The 17,211-nt window shown below is 37.6% G+C and overlaps 5 non-coding genes across 5 annotated transcripts; all 5 read left to right on the forward strand.

Annotated features, from left to right (window-relative positions):
• The first annotated feature begins 5,555 nt into the window (after positions 1-5,555).
• Positions 5,556-5,633, forward strand: LOC121042644 (small nucleolar RNA SNORD115). The gene has a single exon (XR_005796360.1). It is a non-coding gene; the product is annotated as a small nucleolar RNA SNORD115 (small nucleolar RNA).
• Positions 5,634-7,313: 1,680 nt separating this feature from the next.
• Positions 7,314-7,394, forward strand: LOC121042640 (small nucleolar RNA SNORD115). The gene has a single exon (XR_005796357.1). It is a non-coding gene; the product is annotated as a small nucleolar RNA SNORD115 (small nucleolar RNA).
• Positions 7,395-13,573: 6,179 nt separating this feature from the next.
• LOC121042642 (small nucleolar RNA SNORD115) lies at positions 13,574-13,654 on the forward strand. Its single transcript, XR_005796358.1, has one exon. It is a non-coding gene; the product is annotated as a small nucleolar RNA SNORD115 (small nucleolar RNA).
• Positions 13,655-15,525: 1,871 nt separating this feature from the next.
• LOC121042643 (small nucleolar RNA SNORD115) lies at positions 15,526-15,605 on the forward strand. The gene has a single exon (XR_005796359.1). It is a non-coding gene; the product is annotated as a small nucleolar RNA SNORD115 (small nucleolar RNA).
• A 1,132-nt stretch (positions 15,606-16,737) lies between these two features.
• On the forward strand, positions 16,738-16,818 carry LOC121042617 (small nucleolar RNA SNORD115). The gene has a single exon (XR_005796334.1). It is a non-coding gene; the product is annotated as a small nucleolar RNA SNORD115 (small nucleolar RNA).
• Positions 16,819-17,211: the final 393 nt, after the last annotated feature.

Below are 17,211 nucleotides of genomic sequence, written 5' to 3' on the forward strand. Positions count from 1 at the left end.
TACTGGTTGAGCTCTAAGTTTCACTGGGGTTTCCTGCATAGGCATTACTGATGGTTGGGCTGCTAGCTTACCTCTCCAGGTAGGCTGAGGATCTGGTTGGGCTCTATAGCTAGGATGCAAGTTGGACTCCCTGGTTGGGTACGGCTGGTTGGAGGCATTCCTTGTTGTAGCAATGTTACTGGCAAGATATCCGATTTTCCAAACTGCTAGTGGGAGCACAGGCCTTCTGCTAAGATTTGCATCACTCATGAACCCATTTCCCTGTGTACCCATGTCCCTTTTCCCTGTTTCTAACAGTCCCCATGTGGTCTGCCAATTCTAATTCCTCCTGTTCCATATAAGACAAGAGAGAAGTGGGCATCTCAGTATCCCAAAACACTGGAGAAGTTGGATGTATTCTCCACTTTCCCCCAGTGGAGAAATCATGGGCCAAGGAGATAGTTCCTGAGGAAGATCTGGTACTGTGCCAGCGTGGGGGAAGGTGACAAGAATAAAATGAAACCTTTACTCTGACTCTTTTTAATATTTTTAATCAATTTTTGTACTCCCCAAGTCTGCTAAAACATTACCTGTGAGGCCTGTGATTCTCAGAAAGACATTTTTGTTTGTATATTTGCTAAATTGATTTTCCTGTGAGGGAATTAGGGCCAGAGACCTCCTTTTCTGTCACCTTGCTGATGTCACTCCACATTAGCCTTAAGTCTTAAATATGTATACTGATAACAAATTTGTGTTTGTGATCGGTTATGCAACCATCCGACTTTGAAAGAATAGAGGTTTTTGAACACTGATAACAACTAAAATATGACATGCTGATTAACAAGAATCATGGAAATTTCTCTAAAAGATTTATATTATTTATTATAAAATTATAGTGGAAGACAAGATAAAATATTTTTTTAAAGGGAATTTTTAGACCAAGCTGTGAAAAGAGTTACTAAGTTTTGGACTGATAAAGTGAAATGTCCATTACTCATATCCAGGAACTTCTAACCATGACTTTAGAAATATTTACTTCTTTAAGAATTAGAAAATTAGAAACCAAGAGGAGCTAAGAATACCATTGGAAAATGTGAATTATATTATAGGACTTTTCTTTTACCTCAATCATATATGTGGGTGGCTTTTTCAAACAAGCAGCAAACTCATTCATACAGAAGGAATGTGGGGAAAATTTGGGAATTGTGTAACATTTGTATAGGATTAAATAATTTAGGAAATTACACAAATATGTGCTGTTTGTCAGGAAAAAAATCTTTATAAGAAACATATAAGATAAGTCTAAGGTCAATGTTACCTGAGATATGATGGCAATTGGACTTTATTTAGATTCAAACTTTAGAAGGTTTTACATATTTTTAGTAAAGTTGTACATGATGTCTATATGACCACACATATGTCTGTAAGCTAAAGCTGATGCTTACATTGTGAAAGTGCCTGACTAAATTATACCATCTCAACTATTGGAATTCCTAAACATGTATAATTCAATAAAAGAAGTCATTTTGTATCTGTGGTAATTCACAAGCTCTGTAGTATCTTATAAGGACTCAAAATTTGGTAACTGTTAGTCGTGTGTAATCTGATAGGCAAGTGGAATGAATAAACCATTCCATAAGAAAGTATTTGACTAAATTAAATCAAGCTGCTGACTCACAGTGACCCAAATTCCACTGATTTTATTAAAAATAATATTAACTCTCTGTTGTAAGTATGTACTTCTTTCTTTGAATTTGGAAAACTTATAAATTTAGGGTTTAAGCCTAACCCTTTATCTGGTACAATGAAAAAATAGTCATAATCAGATATAATAAAGAGTTTGTGGGTTTCCCTGGGCTAATTATGCCATTATGTGACCAGGTGCTGAAAAATATCCCCCTGAGGAAGTGTATTATCATTATGGAACAGGAGGCTTGGTCTGCATTAAAGTGTAACAATGACAGACTGGTGATCATCACACTAGACAGAATCCTACCAGGTGATGTTGATAATGTACTACCATCAAGGTAAAGAAGAACCCAAGTGAATGCATGCTTCACATATGAGACCAACACCTACGATTGAGCAAGTTTTAATTATTAAGGATAATTAAGACATTTTAAGGATAAATTATTTAGACAGTTACTTATAATAACATGGAAGCTGAAGAGAAATCTCAGCTTTCTGAAATCAAGAACTTTAAGGATAAATTCTTTAGTTACTTACAATAACATGAAAGCTGGGGCGCCTGGGTGGCGCAGTCGGTTAAGCGTCCGACTTCAGCCAGGTCACGATCTCGCGGTCCGTGAGTTCGAGCCCCGCGTCAGGCTCTGGGCTGATGGCTCAGAGCCTGGAGCCTGTTTCCGATTCTGTGTCTCCCTCTCTCTCTGCCCCTCCCCCGTTCATGCTCTGTCTCTCTCTGTCCCAAAAATAAATAAAAAAACGTTGAAAAAAAATTAAAAAAAAAACAATAACATGAAAGCTGAAGAGAAATATTTAATAGACAGGATAGATAAGTTGCTTTGTTAATGTCTTCTTATATTATCTTGACCATTATAATTTTGATATTTATTCTAGTTAATATTAAGGTGCATGAAACTTAGAGTATTCACCTTTTACTTTTGAAATTGTGTCGCTTAACTTCAAGGAATTTTAAATTAATTATCAGTTGTCTCGAATATGGGTTGAGCACTTCAAGAATCCTCTATTTTTGTCATAGTACATCAGATCCACGAATTTTATCATTTAAATTTAGAATAAACAGAAAATTTAAAGTGTCATAAAGTGATCAATATTACCAAAAAAAGCAATCTTAAAAAATAATCTTCAGTGTTATTGAATATACTGATGGGAAAGAATTTACATAATCAAGTTTAATACAATTATATTCAAACTGACAATTCCTGAGCAATGACACAAAATCCAACTTCTTTCAGTCTTATATAGCCATAAGGGGCCCATTTAACCATACTGAAATAGATGTGCAAATGAGGAAGAAACATTCCTACCCAAATATTAAGAGTTAGTTACTTCGGAAGTCCCCAAATATATCATTACATAAAAATGAACCTACAGCGTTTAGGACTTAGCAATCCCCAGTTTCCATACTTTAGATTTATATGATTATTAAATTATAGGGCACCTGGGTGGTTCAGTTGGTTGAGCGTTGGCTCAGGTCATGATGTCAGTTTGTGAGTTCCAGCCCTGTGTCAGGCTCTGTGCTGACAGCTCAGACCTGGAGCCTGTTTCAGATTCTGTGTCTCCCTCTCTCTCTGCTCCTTCCCCACTCGTGATCTCTCTCTCTCTCTCTGTCTTAAACAAATAAACATTAAAAAATTTATATGATTATTAAATGAATACCTTCAAATATTACTAGTGAAAATGTGGATTAATTCAATTCTATTTCTATGCCTTAGGTTTTACCATTATAAAAAGTTCTTATGTGAAGATTAAAATGGTGCCATTATGAAACTAAAAGAGATTTATTAAATACTATATTTATAAGTAAATATAAAATTGACCAAATTGCAAACCTTATTTTTATAGAAATGATGAAATGCTGAAGAACATATTTAGTGCTTTGGGACAATTGCAGAAACATGTAATTAAGATGCAAACAAGATGAAATAAAAACCTAATGCAGGATACAGCAATAGAGAAAATGGAGAATGGAGTTGGGAAAGAATTTGGAACTGGCCATCCAGAAATGAAATCCTGCTTCAAAAAAATAGCTAAGGAATTTTCATAAGCCTTCACTTGTATAACTGAACAACTAGTTATTCAATAACTACAGTAAATACTTAATAGTACTGAACTACAAGATTTTACCTACTTAGGAAAAACAGATGTTTGGCATGATACTACCTCTGGATTGACAAATAGTGTTGTAAAAAGAGCAATCATATTATAGAAAAAGGTGAAATTTGGCGACTAAAGATTGAAACTCCTGAAAACCAAACTAATAAAATTAATTTTACAAAGAAACATAAATTTCTTCTATATGTATGTGAATCTGATATGCTAGATGGGTGCCTAAACTTCAAATGAAGCAATGAAACATTGAAATCAACTTACTTGGCTGAAACAGTCTACGTGCTTATAAGTGGGTAATTATTTATTTAAATTACCAATAATTCCAGAGATGCCTTGGTGGCTGAGTCTGTTAAGCTTCCGACTTCAGCTCAGGTCATGATCTCCCAGTCCGTGTATTCAAACCTCACATCAGGCTCTGTGCTGACAGCTCAGAGCCTGCAGCCTACTTCAGATTGTGTGTCTCCCTCTCTTTCTGTCCCTCCCCAACTCATATTCTGTCTTTCTCTCTCTAAAAAATAAACATCAAAAAACTAAATATATAAATATATATTTATATAAATATTATGTAAATATATAAATATAATTCCTAATAGTTTCACACATTTAGGTTCCATGCTTGGCTTTTTTGGTGTCTTATAGCAAGACATACTTCTAAGAGTTAGATCTTTGTATTATAAGAGGTGAATGGCATACTTTGGTGACAGATTAATTCCACATAAGTCACTGGACTAGTAAAGATTCATCCTCAAGCAGGGTTTATTCATTAGTCAATCTGGATATTGGGGTGTTCTTATTGAATTACTGGTGTACTTAATGTGATACTATGACAAAGTTTTTACTTATTACCTGAATTTGATGTGATTAATAGTGAAGAAAATTTTGACTCATTGGTATCCAGATCTATATTTGATACTTATCTGGGTGTCTATGTGACTAAAGCAATATATTTTTAAGCTTAAATGATATTCTAATAGTGGCATGCTGTTTTAAAGTCACTGACAAACTTTTAATAAAGGATCCTGTCAACAATGATAACGATGTGAAATTAAGTAATTTTCTATTTGTATTAAACCTAAAATTGATTCTACTAATGAGAAACATAGATGAATTTCAGCTCTTAAATATTATGTTAATGTCATATTTTCAATATAGTAAGTTGTATGCTATGAATTATGGAAACTTCTTGGAAATGAGTACTATTCCCAGTGACCTAATACTTTTTTGCAAATACTGTTTCATGTGGCTTCAAGTGTGTCATTTTAGAAGAGTTCATGTGCAATGGACCATGCCAAATGATATTGTTATAACATCCTTTGAATTTATATATGTATATATATTAAATTACATATATATGTATATATATGTAATGATAAGTGGAATGCTGTGTTTTTCTGACACTATCTGAGTGGCTTTCCAAAAAAACCTGTATTGTGTAATTCATGTGTAAGGTGATCAGTAGTCTACAACCTCTGTAATAGGTCATTATTTTGAGTACTGACCAAATTGTATCATTAAGGAAAAGCTTTCAAGAACCATACTCCAAGAGAGACTTAGGTTTATGTGTTGATACCTGTCCTGTTCCTGTACACCTAAAATCATCATTGCAGAGAAAGAGCACAGTTTGGCCTTAAACTTGGGGGAATTAATATAAGTCAGGTGCCTAGCACTGAATATATCAAAACTCCTGTCTGAATCAGTACCACAATTGTCTGGTAAACATCTTCAGGTATGAGTGTATGTATGCATTTGGAATGTCATAGCTAGGGTCAAAAGTGAGAACTTATTGTCTTCAAGAGTGATGATGACTGAAAGTCATGATCAAGAGGATTATGGTAAAGACAAACTCATCATAGGTGAGGGTGAAATTCTGGGGTAGGATTGTCGGAACATGTTGGAACTCATTACTTTTCTCTAGGCATTTTATTTGGGGCTTGAGACAAGGAATTCTTGAAAGAAACTCATGTTACCCAATCCTATCTATGCGCTCAAAAGTGAAAAATAAATGTTCCTTCTATAAACTTTGTTTCAGGGATTTATAATTCTTAAGAGCTGGGAACATTCAAGATTCAGTCCTTCCCTGTTTTTCTCTTAATGTGTCTTTGAGTAAGACATCTTACCAAGGGTTGAAACACTGCATTGATAGTATATTTCTAGTCTTCTTTGGTCACAGATATATGTCAAAAAGCAATTGACTGGAGAAGATGCTCTTCTAGGGCATACAAATTTACACATTAGGTAACTTGGATAGAGATATGGATTTTTTCTGAATAAGTGACTGATAAATGCAATGTGATTTTATTACAAAATCTTTTGTTTGAACTTGAAATTTATATTGAAATTGAGAAAAAAAATAGATCCACTGGTTCTCAGTACAATGTTTAATATTTTCATTCTACATACAAGATAAAATCAATCTCTGTAATTTTATGGGATTTTAACTGCTTTGGGTTACTTTGGAGTCATTGAAAATTTTTCTATATCTAAACTACTATTAAGTAGTTCTACTGGTTATAGGACTAAAATATGAAACTTAAAATTGTGTGTATCCATGAAGAAACACATATAAGAATTCCAGATCCTGATGTGATTCCATTATTACATACAATAAGGATATGCAACAAATGATGCTCAAAGTTCTAATTTACACTCTGAATTGGCTAGTGTCACCAAACCAGCATTATGAATTATTATTCTCAATTTAGTGACTATATTACTTGAAGCACTCTCAGGAAGAAAACTACTTTTTTACTGAAAATTTATTGAAAGGATATGAGACTTTTTTGTGCTCTGGTTCTCACTCCATTTTGCAATTTTCTTTGGCCTAAATATACAAGTAAACATATGTACACTATTGTATTTTCCTTGTTCTGCTTTTGTCAAAATTGTGACATTTAAGAGAACTAACAACATAATACAATGGCTTATTGGTCATGATCTGAAAACTCACTTATATAGTTCCAAAGAATTCATAAAATGGTCACAATTTCAATCATCTTGACCTCTTATTAGGTTTTCATGTGGCTGAAAGAGTATGACTTTATGTGAATTTATATGCAATGAACCATGGCAAATACTCTGACATGAACTCTTGACTGGATAGAATATTATTGGCCAATGGATATCTCCCATGTTTACAACCACCACATGAAAGTTTATCCCAAATTAAGAAACCTGTATATATTGTCTTTTTTATGCTTGGTAAATGAAAGATGCATGAAATCTGTAAGAGGTCATTTTTTGCAGATATGGTCATAAGACTTCCTTAACATAGAGCATGGATAAATCACAAGCCCGGGACAGATGTAACAATATGTTTCGCAATCCATCTTACAACTAACTACACAGATAATGACTTTGAAAAAGAGCACTGCTTGCTGCCACAGAATGAAGCTATGTGAGTCAGGTGTCCATGATGGTATATGACAAAAGTCATATCTATTTTGGCATCACAAATTACAAAATCTATATCTGATAAACATATACAGGTCAAAGCATATACATGGGTAGGTAATGCCATAGCTAGATCAAAGTTGAGAATTCATATTGTCTTGAAGAGAAATTATGACCTAAAAATCATGCTCAATAAAATTACAATGAAGCCCAATGTAGTCAATAATGCCAAAGCAAAATGTTGAAGTTCCATATTTCCCTTGTAGAGTAATGCGATTTGGTTCTTCAGGCAACCAGTCCCTTCAGGGAATCTCTTATATAGGTTTCATGTCAACAACACATCCTCAAGTTTAAGCTATATTTGGTGAACTATATTTCATCACAAAAAAACTGTTCTTCAGAGCATCCCTTAGTTATATATTTATCATTGTGTATTTCAGTTAGAAATTTTGGAAAGAATTGTGCTGTTTCATTAAAATCTGAAGTGATTGAATATGTTTGGTCATAGATATAGGTGACACAGAAAATTGGATGATACAAAAATCCTGACTTAAGGAGATAAATAAGTGACTCTTTTCAAAAATGTAAATACTGTAGAGGGTTGATTTATGCCTGGAAATCAGCCCATTGGAATAGTACCCCTGCAGACCTTTTAGTTATACCTAAAATGGATAAGATTCCAAATGGATGAAATATTTCCTCCACTACCCCTCCACCACAGAAACATTACCATCTGTGCACAGATTGAAAACTAACCGTAATACATTGATACACTGAAGAGATAATTACTTCTGGGATCTTCACTGCATACTCAAAAGAAAGTCCTAAAAGGAAGGATCATGGCCATGACATCCAAAGACTGAAATGCAAGAATTAATCTTCCAATTGGTATTGGCTAAAAAAAACCTGTTAAGTATTCAGATAACTACATTGTGACCCCTGAGTATTATTAGGGCTTTAAATTTTCAATTTAAGGAATTGTGGGTTATTGGTGATGACAGTTTTTCCTAATTGGCCCTTTAATCTGTTTGATTTTGCCAAATGAAACACAAGCTTCACATTTGACATTCTTCTCAAGACACAAATCCTTTAGAAGCTGGCACCATAAAGGAAAAAGATTAAAAAAAATTAGGAAGAAAAATTTATCATATATATATATATGATATTGAGATCTTTGAAGCTTTGTTCAAAGAAGAGAAATAAAGATATATATTACAAAGAAAACCTTTTGAATTACTGATTGGAAGATCTTGATAACAACTAGAAGAGGAGTCTGAACAAAAAGAATATGTTATTCAGATCATGGCCTAAAAAGCCTTATGCAAGTGTTTGTCTCAGCGATGGGTATTGAGGACATTTTCAAGCCACTGGCTATCTGTCTCAATAAAACTAATTCTACATGATTTTACAGGGTCATTTTATGGGTGTTCATGGCCAATAGTCACACCCAATTATCCACATACGAGTACTGCTGTCTAGACAAAAAAAGAGCCATAAACTTGATTTTATCAGACATGTCCTGAACTCTTTTCCAATCTAGAAACTTATTTACAAGGACTTCTCTTCGATGTTGAATCAATGGTGCTTAGCATTTTCATAAGCTAAATTTAAATGTATTTCTTAGAAATTAATTAATTAATTAATTAACTTTATTTTGTATTGATTCATTCATTATTTTATTTTATTTTTTTTATTTATATATGAAATTTATTGTCAAATTGGTTTCCATACAACACCCAGTGCTCATCCCAAAAGGTGCCCTCCTCAATACCCATCACCCACCCTCTCCTCCCTCCCACCCCCCATCAACCCTTAGTTTGTTCTCAGTTCTCAACAGTCTCTTATGCTTTGGCTCTCTCCCACTCTAACCTCTTTTTTTTTTTTTTTCCTTCCCCTCTCCCATGGGTTCCTGTTAAGTTTCTCAGGATCCACATAAGAGTGAAACCATATGGTATCTGTCTTTCTCTGTATGGCTTATTTCACTTAGCATCACACTCTCCAGTTCCATCCACGTTGCTACAAAAGGCCATATTTCATTTTTTCTCATTGCCACGTAGTATTCCATTGTGTATATAAACCACAATTTCTTTATCCATTCATCAGTTGATGGACATTTAGGCTCTTTCCATAATTTGGCTATTGTTGAGAGTGCTGCTATGAACATTGGGGTACAAGTGCCCCTATGCATCAGTACTCCTGTGTCCCTTGGATAAATTCCTAGCAGTGCTATTGCTGGGTCATAGGGTAGATCTATTTTTCATTTTCTGAGGAACCTCCACACTGCTTTCCAGAGCGGCTGCACCAATTTGCATTCCCACCAACAGTGCAAGAGGGTTCCCGTTTCTCCACATCCTCTCCAGCATCTATAGTCTCCTGATTTGTTCATTTTGGCCACTCTGACTGGCGTCAGGTGATACCTGAGTGTGGTTTTGATTTGTATTTCCCTGATAAGGAGCGACGCTGAACATCTTTTCATGTGCCTGTTGGCCATCCAGATGTCTTCTTTAGAGAAGTGTCTATTCATGTTTTCTGCCCATTTCTTCACTGGGTTATTTGCTTTTCGGGTGTGGAGTTTGGTGAGCTCTTTATAGATTTTGGAAACTAGCCCTTTGTCCGATATGTCATTTGCAAATATCTTTTCCCATTCCGTTGGTTGCCTTTTCGTTTTGTTGGTTGTTTCCTTTGCTGTGCAGAAGCTTTTTATCCTCATAAGGTCCCAGTAATTCACTTTTGCTTTTAATTCCCTTGCCTTTGGGGATGTGTCGAGTAAGAGATTGCTACGGCTGAGGTCAGAGAGGTCTTTTCCTGCTTTCTCCTCTAAGGTTTTGATGGTTTCCTGTCTCACATTCAGATCCTTTATCCATTTTGAGTTTATTTTTGTGAATGGTGTGAGAAAGTGGTCTAGTTTCAACCTTCTGCATGTTGCTGTCCAGTTCTCCCAGCACCAATTGTTAAAGAGACTGTCTTTTTTCCATTGGATGTTCTTTCCTGCTTTGTCAAAGATGAGTTGGCCATACGTTTGTGGGTCTAGTTCTGGGGTTTCTATTCTATTCCATTGGTCTATGTGTCTGTTTTTGTGCCAATACCATGCTGTCTTGATGATGACAGCTTTGTAGTAGAGGCTAAAGCCTGGGATTGTGATGCCTCCTGCTTTGGTCTTCTTCTTCAAAATTACTTTGGCTATTCGGGGCCTTTTGTGGTTCCATATGAATTTTAGGATTGCTTGTTCTAGTTTCGAGAAGAATGCTGGTGCCATTTTGATTGGGATTGCATTGAATGTGTAGATAGCTTTGGGTAGTATTGACATTTTGACAATATTTATTCTTCCAATCCATGAGCAGGGAATGTCTTTCCATTTCTTTAAATCTTCTTCAATTACCTTCATAAGCTTTCTATAGTTTTCAGCATACAGATCCTTTACATCTTTGGTTAGATTTATTCCTAGGTATTTTATGCTTCTTGGTGCAATTGTGAATGGGATCAGTTTCTTTACTTGTCTTTCTGTTGCTTCATTGTTAGTGTATAAGAATGCAACTGATTTCTGTACATTGATTTTGTATCCTGCAACTTTGCTGAATTCATGTATCAGTTCTAGCAGACTTTTGGTGGAATCTATCGGATTTTCCATGTATAATATCATGTCATCTGCAAAAAGCGAAAGCTTGACTTCATCTTTACCAATTTTGATGCCTTTGATTTCCTTTTGTTGTCTGATTGCTGATGCTAGAACTTCCAGCACTATGTTAAACAACAGTGGTGAGAGTGGGCATCCCTGTCGTGTTCCTGATCTCAGGGAAAAAGCTCTCAGTTTTTCCCCGTTGAGGATGATGTTAGCTGTGGGCTTTTCATAAATGGCTTTTATGATCTTTAAGTATGTTCCTTCTATCCCGACTTTCTCAAGGGTTTTTATTAAGAAAGGGTGCTGGATTTTGTCAAAGGCCTTTTCTGCATCGATTGACAGGATCATATGGTTTTTCTCTTTTTTTTTTGTTAATGTGATGTATCACGTTGATTGATTTGCGAATGTTGAACCAGCCCTGCATCCCAGGAATGAATCCCACTTGATCATGGTGAATAATTCTTTTTATATGCTGTTGAATTCGATTTGCTAGTATCTTATTGAGAATTTTTGCATCCATATTCATCAGGGATATTGGCCTGTAGTTCTCTTTTTTTACTGGGTCTCTGTCTGGTTTAGGAATCAAAGTAATACTGGCTTCATAGAATGAGTCTGGAAGGTTTCCTTCCCTTTCTATTTCTTGGAATAGCTTGAGAAGGATAGGTATTATCTCTGCTTTAAACGTCTGGTAGAACTCCCCTGGCAAGCCATCTGGTCCTGGACTCTTATTTGTTGGGAGATTTTTGATAACCGATTCAATTTCTTCGCTGGTGATGGGTCTGTTCAAGGTTTCTATTTCCTCCTGATTGAGTTTTGGAAGAGTGTGGGTGTTCAGGAATTTGTCCATTTCTTCCAGGTTGTCCAATTTGTTGGCATATAATTTTTCATAGTATTCCCTGATAATTGTTTGTATCTCTGAGGGATTGGTTGTAATAATTCCATTTTCATTCCTGATTTTATCTATTTGGGTCATCTCCCGTTTCTTTTTGAGAAGCCTGGCTAGAGGTTTGTCAATTTTGTTTATTTTTCATTCATTATTTTATCCATTAATACTAGGTGAATCATGGAATTTCAGACTTAAGATAACAATCCCCTCAAGGCAATCCCTTGTGGTGTACAATGTCTATAAGATTCCATGTACCTCACACTTGCTCATATTTTAGGCTTTGTTTCATGATCCATGATCCATGATACAAAGGAGCCTTTACTTGGGATAATTCTATAGCTTTTTCCCTCCTTGCGTCTTCAGGTGAACGTTTTGTCAATGGTTAACTTAATGATATGAGGTGAGATGATGCCTTTGATGATAGATACAGGCCACAAAGAACATGGACAAAAGGAGAGGCTCACCTAAAGGCAATAAATGTTTGACTCATTTTGGAAAACTAAATAGTAGAGAGTTGATTTTCTTCCTGAGTGAAACCCTACAGGATAGATCTCTAGAAAGCATAACTTTGTCATTTTCAAAGAAATAGGTAACGTGGCAGTGGAGGATATCATTCTTTCATGGCCACTGGGAAACATGGCATAAGTAAGTAGGTGTTCAGGTTGAAGAAAATATCTCAAATACACTTCAAAGATGATAACATTTGGAGTATGCATTTGAATCTCAGAACACTTCCCCTAGAAAAGGTTCCAACCATGGTGTTCAGAGGGTAAGATGCAAAACTTTACCACACCCATGGATCTTAGTTGCAGGATACTGAAGAGGATTCAGATAGCTAACTTGTGACTCCATAGATTGATAAAACTTCCAATGACAATTTAACAAATTGTGGGTTATTGTTATTGCCAGCTCTTCATGATGAGAACTCTGACCAGCTAAGTTTCACCCAAGAGGGCACTAGTTTTCATACCATTTGAAGAATTTATTTGGAGAAAAGTTATGTCTTAAAGAATGGACAATCAAGAATACAAAAACTCTGTCAAAAATACTTTCATAGATATAAATTAGAAAAATTCTTCAGAATCATTAAATCAACTCCTTCATGAGATCATGTTTCTTTTATAAAATAACTGGAACCATACACCTGGATTATGAAGTGTAAGCATCACACTTTAAACAGTGTTAGCAGGATATGGAAGACAATATAAACAAAACATACATGGCTTTTGAAACATGAACTGGAAGTTATAGTGCAGGGATCTCCCTAGATGATAGGGAGCAAGCATCTTTTAAAGACTTCAGATGTAGGTTTTCCAGAAAACCAATTCCATATCAATTAATATCATCATTTCAAGAGTGTTCCTGAACAATATTAAATTACTGCTCCAAGAAAATCAAATATAAGCAAGAAAAATTAATGAGCCATAAAAGTAAAATTATGAAAAACATAGAGAGTTTACAAATAAAGAATTCAAAGTCTGGGCCTTTGAATGAGTGTAAATCTATATATATAAATGAAGACTATTTTCATATTTAACATTTATTTATGAATGAAGATACATATGGATTTGCTAAAGCATTATAATTATACATGAATTTATTGATTTAGTCTAAATACATTCATTTATTATGTAATTAATGAAAGTGTAATAAATATAAAACAAAAATGGCACATATGGGAAGGTGGCTTTGACAACTGTTCTACTTCTCTCTACACAGAACACATCCTCAGATGAAGATTCCCCGCCCCCACATGCACATATGTCAGCTTGGCTCCAGGAATAGGCACAAACTCATGTGGCACCCGGGTTTCCTGCTTTCCAGAAACCATCTCTGGTAAGCATGTTCAGGTGGGAGCACATGGACATGTGGGGAGTGCCTTGGTCAGGTCGATGATAATAACTTATATTGTCTTTAAGACAGATGATAACCTAAAAATCATATGCAATTAAATCACACTGAGACTCAGTAGAGAGCACAATCATGGGTAAGAATCCCAGGATGCCATGTAGCACTCAGAGAGTGATAGAATTTGAGGCTTGATATTACCAATCCCCAGAGGTATCCCCCTGTGTCCATCCACTGTCAGTGGGATTCCACATTCCCAAGATATTCTCATGCTGTAGGCTTTGTATGCAAACACGTAGTTCCTCCCAAGACACCTCATTTGGAGCTATTCCTTAGCACCATTGGTCTTCTTGTGTCTTTCAGCGGGATTTCATGACCAGGATCTCATCGTTGACTCCACCATGTGAGGTGAGTGAATGCATCTGACCAGAGACAGAGGATGCAGAGGATATAGGGTGCATGGGGAGGCTCTCTTCAAGGCAATGCTTGACTTTTAGTCAGGATGGAGACATTCATAGCCATCACATTCTTTGTGACCATCAGCCCTACACAGTAGGAGGTCAAGAAAGTGAAACATTATCATTGCACCTGAAAGGGATCTTAATGTCCAGGGAGGACAATTCTCCTCCATTGGAACACAGGCCACATTAATTTGTATCAGTTTGTACTCAGCGTGAGGCCAATATTGCTAATGCACTTCAGGGACACTAAGTACTAAGTGGGCATTGAAGCCTCATGCAGCATCCAGCAGGGCAAGGGACCATCCCAGGGCATCCAGAGACAGTGGTGCAGGAATATAACTGGGGGGGGGGGTCTTCTTAGCTGGACATTAGACAGAATTCTAATAGCAGAAAGATGGCACCTGAGAAGTGCTTAATTCTTCCCCAGGTCTAGAGACATAGCTGTATAGACTAGGTCCTGTGTGGTGTTCCCCATCTGCTCACTGGTGGTGGCTTCTAGGCGTAATGGGTCCACTGGTCTCTTACCAATTGATGTGGAGCAGTTCCTGCAGATGCCATCTATGTGGGTAGCCAGGACCCTGGGAAGAGCAAAACCACTCTAGCATGTATGTTACTATAAGTGAGGTTGAGAATTTTGAATAGGATGGTCATGACTCCCCCATGAGATCCCTTTCTATAGGCACCCTTCCACCAAAGAGGAAGGGTGTGATTACAAACCATACCAGCATCTATCCCTGAATCACGTTCACCACCAAATCATGAAGAGAGAAGTTGGTCTCAGCAGGGACATATAGACATTGCTCTTTGAAGATGTGGATTGTGATAGGATGCACAGCAGGGCACTCTCTACCTCAGAAAGACATCTGTCAGGCAGGGTCTAGGGCAACACTTTGCCTGAATGGAGGACAGTGGGCAGCTTTTCAGAACTCCACGTACATGAATTCCTAAGAAAGCATTTCATGGTGCTTTATATCCTGGCTCCCTGTGTCCCCAGAAGCCCTGTGCCCAGGCCAGGCTTCAACATAGAGCTCATTCCTAGCAATAATTAATGCTGTGCTCTACATACCATGGCCCTCAAATTTGCATGCCACATTCAGGAAAGCATTGTGCCGGGACTGCTCCTCAGTTGTACATAAATGATGCTCACCCCCCTGTGTGAAAACTCAGAATTTCATTGCTGTGGGTTCAGCTATATGGGTAGATATCCTTCTGCAATGTGCTGGATACTTCCTGTCTTCAATCATTGCATAATAGACTCATGTGTTGAGACATAGCATTCTGCAACTGGAACTAGCAGATGTGGGCCAGAAGGGCAGAAGGAATGCATAAGGTGTTTTAAAAGCTGAAGTGTCTTTTGAACACAAACCACATACCTATATGAAGATGTCACAGCAAAATATATATGAGTTTGTCCCAGCTTCAAGAATAATCCCAAACTCAAGACATGCCACACATCCCACCCTCCAGAAACTATCTCTTGTAAGCATGTTCAGAATGGGGGACCCAGACAAGTGGTGACTGCCTCAGTTGTGTCAATTATGAGAACTCATAATGCCTAGAAAAGACATTATAACATAAAAGTCATCCTAAATAAGATTATGCTGAGGCCAAATGGAATGGAAAATCCTGTGGCAGGATCCAGGGGATTCATGTGGCCAATGGAGAGTGATGGATTTATGACTTGAGGTGACTGATCATTTGACTCCTGGGTTTGGCTCTTCAATGTCCTTAGGCAACCAAATGTCCAGACATGCTCATGATGTGGGGCTTTGTATGCTGAACCATAACTCCTTGGCCTTTTCATGCAATAGACAATTTAGATGGTGCCTTGCCCAAAGAAGATCAGAGCTCCTCTTCCATACACACTCTTGCCAATAAAGTTCACATCTTTGGAAACCAGGAAGCATCTCTCCATAAGGCCCCACTGGACTGATGGTCAGGAAGAAATGAGTGGACACTGCAGAGGACATCTATATATCCTTGTTAGGAGATGGTGATGTTGATGTAATGCACACCAGGCCATTGAACATGCCAGGTATTTTCTGTGGGTCTCCATATGGAAGCATCTGGGGAGGAGTTTTGCCTGCCAGGTAACTATTGGTCAGCTCCCCAGAGGTCCACTAAAATTCTTGCTGAGGAGGAATTATATTCCATGGTTCAATGGGCTTTGATTACCATGTCTTATACAGACCTGGACAATCCCAGGATGCCAAGCCCACCCGTTCCTCAAAAGCCAAAGGCCAAGCCTACCAGCCATTGCTTATGATGCTGTATGCAACATGATCGAAAAAAACTGACCCATTCATTTGGAGAGAATGTGTAGCAAGAATGCTGCCTAGTGGTGCATGTGCAATGCTCAGACACATGTTGGGGCCGGTTTTCCCAAGATAGCATATACACATACAGGCTGAGGGCTTTGGGTGCCAGGCTGCAGCACTCCCGCCACCCCTCAATCCTTGCTGGAATCATGAGTCAGGCCCCATGAATTCGAGTATCATGCACATGGCCCACCAGGTCAGGGCCAAAGGGGAAGGGTATTGTCATAGCTTCCCTACCTTTCTCGATACAGACCCCATGCCCAAACAAAGATTCCACCTGGCATATGGTGGGAAATTGGCCCAATATGGGAATAGGCCCTGAGCCAGGTGCCCAAATGGCCAACCTGTGCTTCATAAACGATCTCTTGTAAGCAAGTTGAGCTGGCGGAAAGAAGACAGAGGCTCGTGGGGACTGCCTTGGTTGGGTCAATGATGAGAACTCATATGGTCTTGAACAGAGATGATGGCATAAAAATCATGCTCAATAAGATTACACTGAGGCCCAATCAAAGAGACAATCATGGGGTGGGATCCAGGAGACCATGGGGCACTTGGAAATTGCAGGAAAATTGGGCTTGAGGTGACCAATCCCTCGAGGCTCCCAGTGTGGCTCTCCCCAGGCTTGGGGCTTGAATGTGACCAAATTGGGCTCGTGCAATGGTGATTTGTGTGCTCGTAACTAGTTACTCTGGATACACCTCATTTGCAGCCTTGGATTAGCTACCTTGATGTCCGTGTGTCTTTCAGTGGAACATCATCGTGACAGGGTCTCAAGGCAGCACCAATAAGAATAGGTGAGTGCATCCCTGCGCTCATACACTGAGGCAAGGGATTACGTGGTCCTCCAAGGGATCCTCTTTTCTGCCAGCCTGTAAGCTGTGTTCTCCACTGTAGGAA

Source organism: Herpailurus yagouaroundi, unplaced genomic scaffold (assembly GCF_014898765.1).
Source record: "Herpailurus yagouaroundi ecotype Mexico unplaced genomic scaffold, PumYag 185, whole genome shotgun sequence".
Taxonomy (NCBI): domain Eukaryota; kingdom Metazoa; phylum Chordata; class Mammalia; order Carnivora; family Felidae; genus Herpailurus; species Herpailurus yagouaroundi.